This window comes from Oryctolagus cuniculus, chromosome 6, assembly GCF_964237555.1.
Source record: "Oryctolagus cuniculus chromosome 6, mOryCun1.1, whole genome shotgun sequence".
In the NCBI taxonomy this organism is placed as follows: Eukaryota; Metazoa; Chordata; class Mammalia; order Lagomorpha; family Leporidae; genus Oryctolagus; species Oryctolagus cuniculus.
Genome location: NC_091437.1, coordinates 13,362,972 through 13,375,461, shown reverse-complemented (window position 1 = coordinate 13,375,461; position 12,490 = coordinate 13,362,972).

The following is a 12,490-nucleotide window of genomic DNA, read 5'->3' as shown; positions in this document are numbered from 1 at the left end:
CATTCTGGCCATTTGAGCAGTGAACCAGCAGATGGAGGACCTTTCTTTCTGTCTCTGCTTCTCACTGCCTGTGACTCTACCTCTCAAATAAATTTAAAAAAAAAAAACTTTAAAAAATATATATTAGACAAAATTTTCAGGACTAAGAATATCACTAAGGACAAGTAAGAGCATTTCATAATGATAAAGTAGACAAAAATCAAGAGCCCCTAACCACGCTGAATTTTCTCCTGAGATACATTTCTGTGATGCACCACCTGGGAGGTGCGCCTCCCCGGCTCCCCCACAGGACAGAGCATCCCACTGCACTGAGTGGCACCAGCAGCCAGCCTTCTGCTGTAGCCAGCTTCAGGCTTAACGGAAGCAAGCTGCCTGGTGCCAGGGCACACTCCCTTCCCAAGGCATCCACATGAGGTGACCTGACATGAGGTCTTGAAAGTCCAGCCCTCTAGTCCTAACTCGGTGGCACACCCAGAGACTGTCACATCTTCAGAACACCCCAAAGGGTCAGCACTGCAACTCAGCATCTCCCTCCTCCTCCTCTTCCTTCCTAATCGCACGCCCTAATAACCCTGAATGCTGCTCTCCTCAGAGCCAGCTTCTGGAGCAACGCAGCCAAACCCAAATCAGCACAAGACCCTCTTTCCTGTTGCTCTATTGTTTTCCTTTACGACAATGTGTAAGAAACAGCAAGAATAATAAGAATTTTGCATTTATTTAATGTCTGCTTAAATAGACTATACGCTATTTAAAATTTTCATATTCCATTTATAAGAATTTTTGAACTAATTTTAATATCACATTAAAATATTTATCTTTTTTTAAAAAGACTGATTTACTTATTTATTTATTTATCTGAAAAGCAGAGTTACATAGAGAAAAAGAACAAAATATCTTCTATCTGCAGGTTCACTCCTCAGATGGCTACAACGACTAAGGCTGGCCAGGCTGAACCCAGGTGCATGATCCGAGAACTCCATCCAGGTCTCCCTCATGGATGGTAGACACCCAAGCACTTGGGCCATCTTCTGCTGCATTCTCAGGCACATTAGCAGGGAGCTGGATCAGAAATGGAACAGCTGGATTTGAAACAGAGCTCAGGGTTTACCCACTATACTATAACACCAGCCTCGATCTCATTTACCTTGATTCCTAAAATTTCCAGTGCTTCCTTAAGTTTTGTGCCTAAGGTAAATATTTCCTTTCACTTCATCCCAGTCCCAATGCTAGCAGCAATCACATAATTTGCTATTATTATATTCCCAAGTGAATAACTTAACTACAAGGCTTTTCACTGCAATGTTGCTTATTGAATTTTAAAAATGTAAAAATTAATCAATCACAGAAGGTTTAAATTATGATACATCCATGATCTGTAATACATACTGATGAATTAAAAACAAATTGAGGCCCGCACCATGGCTCACTAGGCTAATCCCCCACCTGCGGCGCCAGTATTCCTGGTTCTAGTCCCGGTTGCTCCTCTTCCAGTCCAGCTCTCTGCTGTGGCCTGGGAAGGCAGTGGAGGATGGCCCAAGTGCTTGGGCCCTGCACCCGCATGGGAAACCAGGAGAAGCACCTGGCTCCTAGCTTTGGATCAGCGCAGCGCCAGCCGTGGTGGCCATTTGGGGGGTGAACCAACAGAGGGAAGACCTTTCTCTCTGTCTCTCTCCCTCACTGTCTAACTCCCGTATAGACACCTGCATAGAACTGCAGTACATTGTAAAGTAGGAAAGCTTACAGTTACTTTTAGGCAAGGGTGTAGAACTGTGTTTGAATATTAGAGGGAATTCTGAATTGTTTAAATTTTCAAAGTGTTTAACATATGTATTACTGGGTGAAGCTACTGAAAACTTTTTTTCAGGGTCAGCATCATAGTCCAGCAGGTTAAGCTGGGACGCTGGCATCCCTTAAGAGCGCTGGTTCGAGTCCTGGCTGCTCCACTTCTGATTCAGCTCCCTGCTAATGTACCTGGGAAGACAGCAAAAGATGGCCCAAGTGCTTGGACCCTGGACTCCCATGAGTTACACCCTGATGGAGTTCGAGGCTCCTGGCTTTGGCCTGGCCCAGCCCCCACCATTGGCATTTGGGGAGTGAACCAACAGATGAAAGATATCTCTGTCTATGCCTTTCAAATAAATAAATAAATATTTTTTAAAAACACGCAAAAAAGATTTTTAAACAGATTTACTTCCTCCTGGAAGTCTAACAAGAATACTTTGAATGCCACATGACCCATGAGCCTCCTCAGCATGTGGGAGAGAAGTCGACCTCCACTGGTCTGCATGGTGCATCGCGAGCATCAACTGACTGACACCCATTTGTGTTCTGTTTCACCTACCAGGACAAAGGCAGCTCTGAGGCTGAGGCCAATAGCTCTCATTCTGACACCCTATTACCTTGTCAATGAGAGGGCTCAACGCTATTCTGCCTGGAGCTGTAGATGGCCATTCTAGAACTGTAAGGTCATGGGGCTGGCGCCGTGACATAATGGATACAGCCGCCACCTGCAGTGCTGGCATCCCATATGGGCGCCAGTTCGAGTCCTGGCTGCTCCACTTCCAATCCAGCTCTTGCTATGGCCTGGGAAAGCAGTAGAAGATGGCCCAAGTCCTTGGACCCCTGCACCCTCTTGGGAGACGTGGAAGAAGCTCCTGGCTCCTGGCTTCAGATTGGCCCAGTTCCAGCCATTGCAGCCATCTGGGGAGTGAAACAGCAGATCAAAGACACCTCTCTCTCTCTCTCTCTCTCTCTCTCTCTCTCTCTCTCTCTGCCTCTGCATCTCTGTAACTCTACCTTTCAAATAAATAAATACATCTTTTTAAAAAAGGAATGTGAGGTCACCTTGGTCTTTCTCATTCTATTAGTATACAGCATACAAATCTTTAACTGGGATTTCCCTTACACACATGTCTCTATATTCATGCAAGAAACTATGCTGAACACTTAGTGTAGTCAACATTATAAAAAGCAAGTATGGGCCACACTTAGATAGCCTGCAGGTTACCTTTCCTTTCCATAGAAGTTTCTATGCACCAATTGTAGTTTAAGCTAAAATAGAAATATCATGGGATACTAGGCCGGCACCGCGGCTCACTAGGCTAATCCTCCGCCTTGCGGCGCTGGCACACCAGGTTCTAGTCCTGGTCGGGGTGCCGGATTCTGTCCCACTTGCCCCTCTTCCAGGCCAGCTCTCTGCTGTGGCCAGGGAGTGCAGTGGAGGATGGCCCAAGTGCTTGGGCCCTGCACCCCATGGGAGACCAGGAGAAGTACCTGGATCCTGCCATCGGATCAGCGCAGTGCGCCGGCCGCAGCGGCCATTGGAGGGTGAACCAACAGCAAAGGAAGACCTTTCTCTCTGTCTCTCTCTCTCACTGTCCACTCTGCCTGTCAAAAAAAATTAAAAAATAAATAAATAAAATAAATAAAAATAAAAGAAATATCATGGGATACTAACTTAACTCCAACTTTAAGAGAAACAACTACACAAAGAATCAACTATGTAGCAATCACTACTATCTGCAACATTCTCCGGAAAGTCTGGCATCAGATGAAACAGGCAACAAAGCAATGACAGGCTTTGGTGAGGTGCCTTCTCCTGACTCCTGACTCTGGGGACAGCTCAACAAGTTCTTTGAGATCCCAGAATGCCCAGGGGAGTCCATGGGTTGGGCTATGATGATTTAAAAAACAAGGCTACGAAAGCCCATGGAGATAAGCCCTGATGGTTCTCTTTCTGCATCCCCTGCTGTTTCTGTGTATATGGAGTTACAGCACAACATGCTTCATAAAAATTGATTTGTGTTTAGATTCAGTCAACTGAATTGAGTAGGTCAAACATGAGTTTCAATTCCTGAATGCAGAGACATTCAATATAAGTCAAAGTCTTACTATAATATTACTTGTTGATGCCATTTAGAGAGCAACTACATTTAAAATTTCATGACTTCCATGATTGCATTCAGATGTAGAATCTAATGCTCTTACCTACAGACTGAAAACCATTAGCATTCTAACATTTGGATTGGAGAATGAGAAACAGGAAGAGTACATGTTAAAAAAAAGTAAGCAGGGATTTTTTAAATCCAGCATCTGAAAGTAATACATTTTAAAAGATTGCTTTAGCTTTAACTTCCAGCTAAAAGTGATCATCGTTATTGAATGCACCTATTAAAAATGAAGGTGATGCCTGTGCACGCAGGTTAGGATGAACAATGGCTACCGAGGAGGAAAGTGATATTCACAACCTGCTGGCTCACACGAAGCGAATAGGCTTCAAATTCTTCCTTTTAGAAAACAAAACATATCTCTTGACATTTACCATTTATTCATTATGTATCTATCATCACTTACAACCCCTCAAATAAGCCAATTTTTTTGTGTGTATGTTACATGTCTCTCCTGCAGATCAGTGGCATTGTCAATGGTAAGTCAACATATCATTCAAGCAGAGAGAGACAGCCAGCCCCCAGCATGCCACAGAATAGCCAAGGCCAAGGTCAGCTTGGGACCCCTCATATCCAGTGTCAGCTCAGAGCAATGCCAGCTCGTGGTCATAAGAGTCAGAACACCATCAGGCTGGGACGACAGAGGAATCGTGCCAAAAATAAATGCAGGATTCATCCACAGACTGTTGAAAACTCGGACTTTTGTCAGCAAATAAAAAGGCAAAGACTAAAAAGATAATGCTTTGGATGAAAACTGTTTTGTGGGAGAGTATCTTTTTTTTATTATTATTTGACAGATAGACAGTGAGAGAGAGAGAGACAGAGAGAGAGGTCTTCCTTCCATTGGTTCACCCTCCAAATGGCCGCTACACCGATCCGAAGCCAGGAGCCTCTTCCTGGTCTCTCAGCAGGTGCAGGGGCCCAAGCAATTAGGCCATCCTCCACTGCCCCCCGGGCCATAACAGAGAGCTGGACTGGAAGAGGGGCAGCCAGGACTAGAACCCAGCGCCCGTATGGGATGCCGGCACTGCAGGCGGAGGATTAACCAGTGAGCCAAGGCGCAGGCCTGTGGGGGAATATCTTAAATGACTTAATCAAGACCTGGGGTTTGAGTTGTTTTGCTTCCAGAGAACACAAAGTAACAACTGAGATACAGAAACTCTCCACTCACTGGGAAGATAACAAATTAAGCAAACCAACTTCTGAGTAGCACAGCTCAGAAAACGTTTCTAAGGTTTTTCTTCCCTGCCTCCCTCCCAGTGGAACCCTGAGGAGTAGGGAGTCCCACCCACCATGTCCCCAGAAACTAATTCTGAAGGTAAAATAACTGGCAGATTCTCCAACAGCAGCCCACCCACCCCCCTCTCGGGATTGGCTGCGTAAGCACCATACAGCGAATGCGTTGGCATCAGAACATGGGCCTGGGATATTCACCTTCCTGTTCTTCAGCCAGGAACTGACCTTCCTCGGACTTCATTTTCATCAGAAAAATGGTCACCAGGGGCCGACACTGCGGCGTAGTAAGTCAAGCCTCCACCTGCAGCACTGGCATCCCATACGGGCACCACTTTGAGTCCTGGCTGCTCCTCTTCTGATCCAGCTTATGGCCTGGGAAAGCAGCGGAAAACAGCCCAAGTGTTTGGGCCCCTGCACCCACGTGGGAGACGCAGAAGAAGTTCCAGGCTCCTGATCAGCCCAGCTTCAGCTATGGCAGCCCTTTGGGGAGTGAACTAGTGGATAGAGACCTCTCTATGTCTCTCCCTATGCCTGTCAAATAAATTTTTTTAAAGTCTTAAAAAAAAAGGGGGGGTCAGCACCTTGTTCGCCACATTTGAGGATCAAATGAGAGGTCTGCAAAGTAACGTACGAAACGTGATGGCATCAGGCAGAAGCGTGCTCAGGGCACGAACTCTGTCCTGTGATTTTCTTTGTGTGTGATCATCTCTCTTTGTAGTTTTGGCATATTTTCTATATCATAGGGGCTCCTGCCGGGTCTGCCGCACTCAGAAGGTTTCACGAGTAGTGATCAGCCTCACTGATTACTAAAATCCTGAACCAGCAAGGTGTGCAATCATCAATGACACAGTTAGGTCATACAGACATCACTGAGACCAAATCAAGGTCACTTTTCTAAGTAAACAAATAATTGGGTAAAACCATTGGGGCAGGTAGAAAGAAACTGCTGTTCAATATGATTTGGATCAAAGAAACTCAGCTTTTACAATTTTTATGTTTTCTGCAGAAACATACATATCAGTCAATTAGTGTCGGGCTTCTTAATGTTTTATTTTGGGGATTTTTTTTTTCAAGTATCCTTTTCTTACAAAATTCTGATTTAAGCTTGCTGCTTATAGAACCCTGATGACAGCTGTAAAATATTGAAACTCTCCATCTATCAGAAAGATAATAAATACCGCCAATAAATTCATAAATAATACAACCCTGAAAACATTTCTATAAATCTCTTCCTACCCGCATTCTCACAGAACCGTCAACTTGCTTCCCCAAGGCATTTCAAAGAGTGGCCAACGTATTAAAAATGAAAAGTGTAGCAAAGTAAGCAAAAAGAAGACAGCTGATTCCTCCAGGAAAAAAAAAAAAAAAAGGCGTCAGCACTTAGCGAAACCTGTATACCCATGCAAGCACAGAAACTTCTGCAGGTCCTGGGCTTCATAAAGACTGACAGGAGGTGGAAAAGCACAAGGTAACCACTCGCACCTCCTCGTTACAAGCGGTTTGGCGGATGAAAGATGTGCTCTTGGCAGAACAGCAAAAAGACCTTACCTGGCCTGACACCCAAAGTCGATGGGACACGAGGGGCCACAGCACGCCACTAACAGGATGTGCTTCCTGCCTCAGAAATGGTGCAGAGGGCAGGAGCTGACTGCACACAGCAACAGTGTAACGGCAGGCTCTGCCGGCTGCTTTATGGGGTAATTGTTCCCGAATAGGTCTCTAGACTAGCTACATAATTTCTCGCAGGGATGCTCTATCATCCCAGGGCTTCAGTTCTATTCACCTGGAAAATGTAATCTACAAAGAGAGGGAAAGCGGGCGCACGAGCAAGACCATGATGTCTCTACAAGGCGAAAACGCCCGCAGTAAAGAACGACACACTGATTTAAGTGCTGCTGTCAACATTTGCTTCCCGTAGGCTCCAAGGACCAATACACTCCTGCAGGAAGCAAATTTGGGTCTTACAGACAGACGAGGCTCCTAGAACTGATCATTCAGTCAAGTCCCCAGGAACTCTTAACACATTTCATATTTTTCAATTTGAAAGAATGTACTACTTATCTCGAAACCTCCTATCTCCCAGAAATGTAATCCATCAACAAAGATATCCCATCAGCAAAAAAAAAAAAAAAGTGGAATTCAATGTCTTCTTAGTTCCTGTTGCCTTCCCAGGTTCTATACATTGATGTATGTCAAGTCTCACTGCCCGTATAAAAAAGCATCCCTCGGCGGTTCTATTCTCACCCGCCATGGTAAATGACTCGGTCAAATGTTGCTGAGTCAAGCTCTCAAACTCTACCGGCTCTGATCACCAGCATCACGCGTTTCCTCCCCAGATAGTTCGTGTCAGAGAGCGGGTCTATGATAAATGCCCTAGAGAGATGGACATAAAAATTCAAATTGTCCAGATGGGCTTCAGCTCTGGTTACAAGCTCTGATCTATGGATAAATTTACAGTTCTCACCATGTCCTCTGATGCCATCCCTTGCAATGTGACGCTTGTTTTAATGTTATAAACTGTCCTGGCGCTCTTCGCCAACGACTCAGGCAAGACCAGAGCTAGACGGAACCTTAAAGAAATCATTGCTCTTTACAATTGACATGCGTGCCTACTCTACCAATTTCTATCACCATTCCAAACGTGGAGGCTGCTAAAAGCAAACAACAGTGAAAAACACACACAAGTGGAAATGGAGAGAAGCGGATTAATCGCAGGCGCCTAGTCTGGCTCATCAGAAGCTGGTGTGGCCCAGCCAGACGTCCCAGCCCCAGCGGACCTGGGAAGCATCCACCTGGTTCACGCCACAGCCTCTGCTCCCACCTGGTGGGGACGCTCTCCTAGGCCACTGGATGCAACAGTGACGCCGAATGCATGCTCTCAGAGACTCTCGAGTTTACTAACAGGGAGGAGATAAAGTGCAAATCCTTAGAAAACAAGGATCTTCAGGGCGGGGTATCAGAGAGAACGGAAACCTCACCCCTCCTCCGGGTCCTGGCAGGGTAGGAAGAGTGGAGAAAGTTGCCAGCACAAAGGAACTCAGCGCTTCCATGCAGGTCTCGCTCACACCTGCAAACCTACCCTCGCACTGCGTTCTCCTGCCCCGGGACCCCTTCCCCAGCACCCGGCAAGCTACTCCCACATCCACTGCAGCGCCAATCCTTTCCCAATGCTTCCTGGGGCCCCTGCCTCCTCTCACCTTTGGCTCCCAGCCCCCTGCCCAAGCAGGGTCCACTGCTCCCTGAGCTGGCCCCAGTTTCCCTAGCTCCCCGCACAGGTCCCTCGTCACCCTGAGATGCCATGCTGGCTGCCTCTCTGGGGGAATTCTCTGGGTGTGTTTCTCCACATAGACATTACCCAATGTTAGCACAGAGTCAACTTCCCCTACATTCAGGAAGGAAAATCAAATGAGGGGGAGAGAGGCATATGCTTTCCTTCCTACCTGCACCCTTCTAACTGCAAAAAGACTGAAGATTGTACCCGTATCCTCCACGAGCCCAGAGCACTCCATCCTTCCCTGTTCACACCGAGCAGGCAAGCACCCACGGCCCAGCCAATTCGTGTCATACGATCTGTGAAGGTTCTTGCCTTGGACGATTGGTGAGGGATTCAAACAAGGTCATTGGCTGCAATGGGTGGGCAAATGGCTGCTTGCTGACATAAACCCTGGGAACGCTGCAGCAACAGCACGTTCTGCTGGAATAGAGGAGGAGCCGGAGCCCCTTGTTCCCACTCTGATGCCCCCTGAGCAGGTGCATCACCAGGTTTGGTCATGGCAGCAGCTTGGCCAGCACAGAGAGGGGCCTCCCCTCCCACCACCATGCACAGGGAAGGAAGCACACCTCTGTGTGTCTAGGGGAGCCATGGGACCTCTATGGCCAGGCCCTGGTGTTGTATAGACCATCTCACGGCTGGCAGCAGACTCAAAGCCCTCAGACAGCTGACTTCCAAGACATCACTGGGTAGACACGCTCGCTTAAAGCCCTCCCTTCAAAGCTAAGTTCCTGCTCAAGGCATTCATGCCAAAACTCTCTTTATGGGCTCTGCTCAGTGAATTGATTATTCAAAGCCACCATTCCCTTTTGTTTCTCCCTATGATTTTGCATGAACAAAGATGCCCTTCACCAGTCACAATGAATGAAATTGAACTCAAATCCCTTTGGTTTTAGACTTGAACAAAGTCCCAGAGGACATGGTTACGGGCCATTTCCTTGGAATGGGACACACGTGAAGCGGTTACGGGCCATTTCCTTGGAATGGGACACACGTGAAGCACGCTCATCACCTGACAGGTCCCTCTCCACCTGCCAACTGCCTCTCCCAAGACAACCTCAGTAAATCACTGGAGCCCTGTGGTGAGTGAACCAGCAGATGGAAGACCTCTCTCTCTCTTTCTCTCTCTCTCGGTAACTCTTTCAAATAAATAACTAAAATCTTTAAATTAAATAAAGCAAGAAGTGCAGGTAAAAGTCCCTTGTGCCCAATCAATCAAATGTCCTCCTTTATCTTTCTACTCTCAAATCTGAATACAACCATATAACCAGGTTTTAAGGGTCCACATAATGGGTTCTCTGGTAGCTACCACTTAAGTGGAACATTTACGTTTCTTTACAACAGATGCAGGTCATGTGGCTGTTGTCCTCAGAGGAGAGATTCTCAGGCATCTGGGATCCTTCAGAGGCAGGGGCCGCTCTCAGGAAGGAGACCAGAGAGCAGTGAACACCCTAAATGTCTGCATAGAGTCCCTTTGCTCAGAAATCCTGCTGGCGGATGCTGCACACCAGAAACACCACGTACATCTTCACTGACTCACCAGTAAACTTAAATTCTCCTAGATGCATCACTGCCCTGTCCATGACCACTGCTATCACGGGTCTCAGACTCAAGCAAAGAGATATTGGGCTTAGGACAGACTGACATTACCGAGAGAACAAAGAATGAAATGGAAAATGAAGGGCGTTAGGACCACTGTCCATCCACTTGCAATAAAACAATATTAGATTTCTATCTCACATTAGACACAAAATCAACAGGTAGGACCTTTCAGAAAAACTGTAAAATAATAACTGGAGAAACTTAAAGTGGGAAGTAATTTCTTAATCAGGATACAAACCAAAATCCATATCACATCTGACCACATAATAATGGGAAGCTTCTGCAAACAACCATAAACATCAAGTCACAGATGGAGAGAAGGCACACAGGTAACAAAGAATTTATGAAATCTTTACTTAATGTATACTAAATTGATCTTCTGTATATAAAGATAATTGAAAATGAATCTTGATGTGAATGGAATGGAAGAGGGAGCGGGAGATGGGAGGGGTGCAGGTGGGAGGGAAGTTGGGGGGGAGTCATTGTAATCCATAAACTGTACTTTGTAAAATTATATTTACTAAATAAAAGTTTAAAAAAAAGAAGTTGCATCCCACATAAAGCATTCCTATATACTACAGAGGAAAAAACACAAAAAGACAAATTTTTTAAATGGGCAAAGAATATGAACAGCAATTCAAAGACAAAGTCTGGATAGCCAACAACTTCTGAAAACAAATTCAACTCTTGGAGTCGGCACTGTGGCACAGAAGGCAAAGCCTCCACCTGTGGCACTGGCATCTCATATGTGTGCCGGTTCGTGTACCAGCTGCTCATCTTCCCATCCAGCTCTCTGCCTATGGCCTGAGAAAGCAGTAGAAGATGGCACAGGTGATTGGCCCCTATACCCACTTGAGAGAACCCAAGAATCTCCTGGCTCCTGGCTTCAGAGTGGGCCAGCTCTGGTCATTGCAGCCATTTGGGGAGTAAATTAGCTGATGGAAGACCTCTCTCTGTCTCTCCGTCTCTCTAACTCTTCCTGTCAAATAAATAATTTTTTTAAAAAAGAAATTCAACTCCTAGAATTATAAGGAAAATATGAATTCTAACAATGTGACACAATGGTGCACCCATTCAATTGGCAAACAGTTTCAAGTCAGACAAGATCAAATGTTGATGAAGATGGGGAACAAAAAGACTTGGAAAGGGGAGACTAGTACAAGACAGTGATCTGGGGATGCCCAGCAAACTTACAGATACTGAGCTCTTGCTCTGTTCTGTCGGAAAACCTAGATTTAAGCACAAGGACATCTGCAATTACGTTATTGACAGCATTTTGCTACAGTTGGGGAACAAATGAAATGCTCATTAACAGGTGACCAAAAAGTCCATGGAAAATGCATACAATGACAAAACTGTACATGGATTTCAACTTTTTGCACCAAAATAAATTTATCTTTTAATTCCCCTTCCCAGGCACTCTTTGAAGCCACTCACAGTGTTGCATATTCAATAGTGGAAAACCACAGCAGCTAAAATGAATGAACTGGGGCCATTTTAACATGGAGACAGATTATGGTGAAAATAAAACTAAGTCACAAAAAAACACAGAAAAACATAGTTTAAAAGTCTGCCAGTTGGGCCAGAGCTGTGTCGTAGTGAGTAAAACCACCATCTGCAGTGCCGGCATCCTATGTGGATGCCAGTTCGAGTCCCGGCTGCTCCACTTCCGATCCAACTCTCTACTAATGTGCCTGGGAAAGCAGTAGAAGATGGCCCCAAGTCTTTGGAACCCTGCAATCATGTGGGAGACCTGAAAGAAGCTCCTGGCTCCTGGCTTTGGATCAGCACAGCTCTGACCATTGCAGCCATCTGGGAAGTGAACCAGCAGATAAAAGATCTCTCTCTCTCTCTCTTTCTCTCTCTCTCTCTGCCTCCCCTCTCTGTAACTCAGACTTTCAAACAAATAAACAAATATTTTTTAAAAAAATCTGCAAGCATATACTAAACACGTATAGAGACATGTACTTATGAAAAAAAATTTAAAAACTGAAATCAAAGACATTCAAATTCATGCTGGTAGTTCTGTGTTAGGGACAAGGGGGGAAGGGTAGGAAGAAGGCATATGACTTTCACGGTTACCATAAATTTAGTCTAGAGCTTTAATTGGCTTTTATTTCTGGATTTCTAGATCTAGATTCTAGAACTGGCCAACAGTTCGTTCTAGAGTGGGATGTTCTGATGAACACAGCAGGAGTGATGGGATTTATAGGAAGAATGCAAACAGAAAAAGAAAGCAGGTTGGTCATTTCAAACTGGTTTTCCTTATAGGCTGAAAACCCAGGGGATGTGCTCACCCTGCACAGGCTCAGGCTGATGAGTGTCCCTGGGACTGTTTGAAAACTGGCCCTTCTCCCAGTATAGCTGTATCACAAGGCACTCAGCACGAGGGACTGTAGCCTGGGAGCTCCAGGTTCTGGGCCCAGTGCAGGAC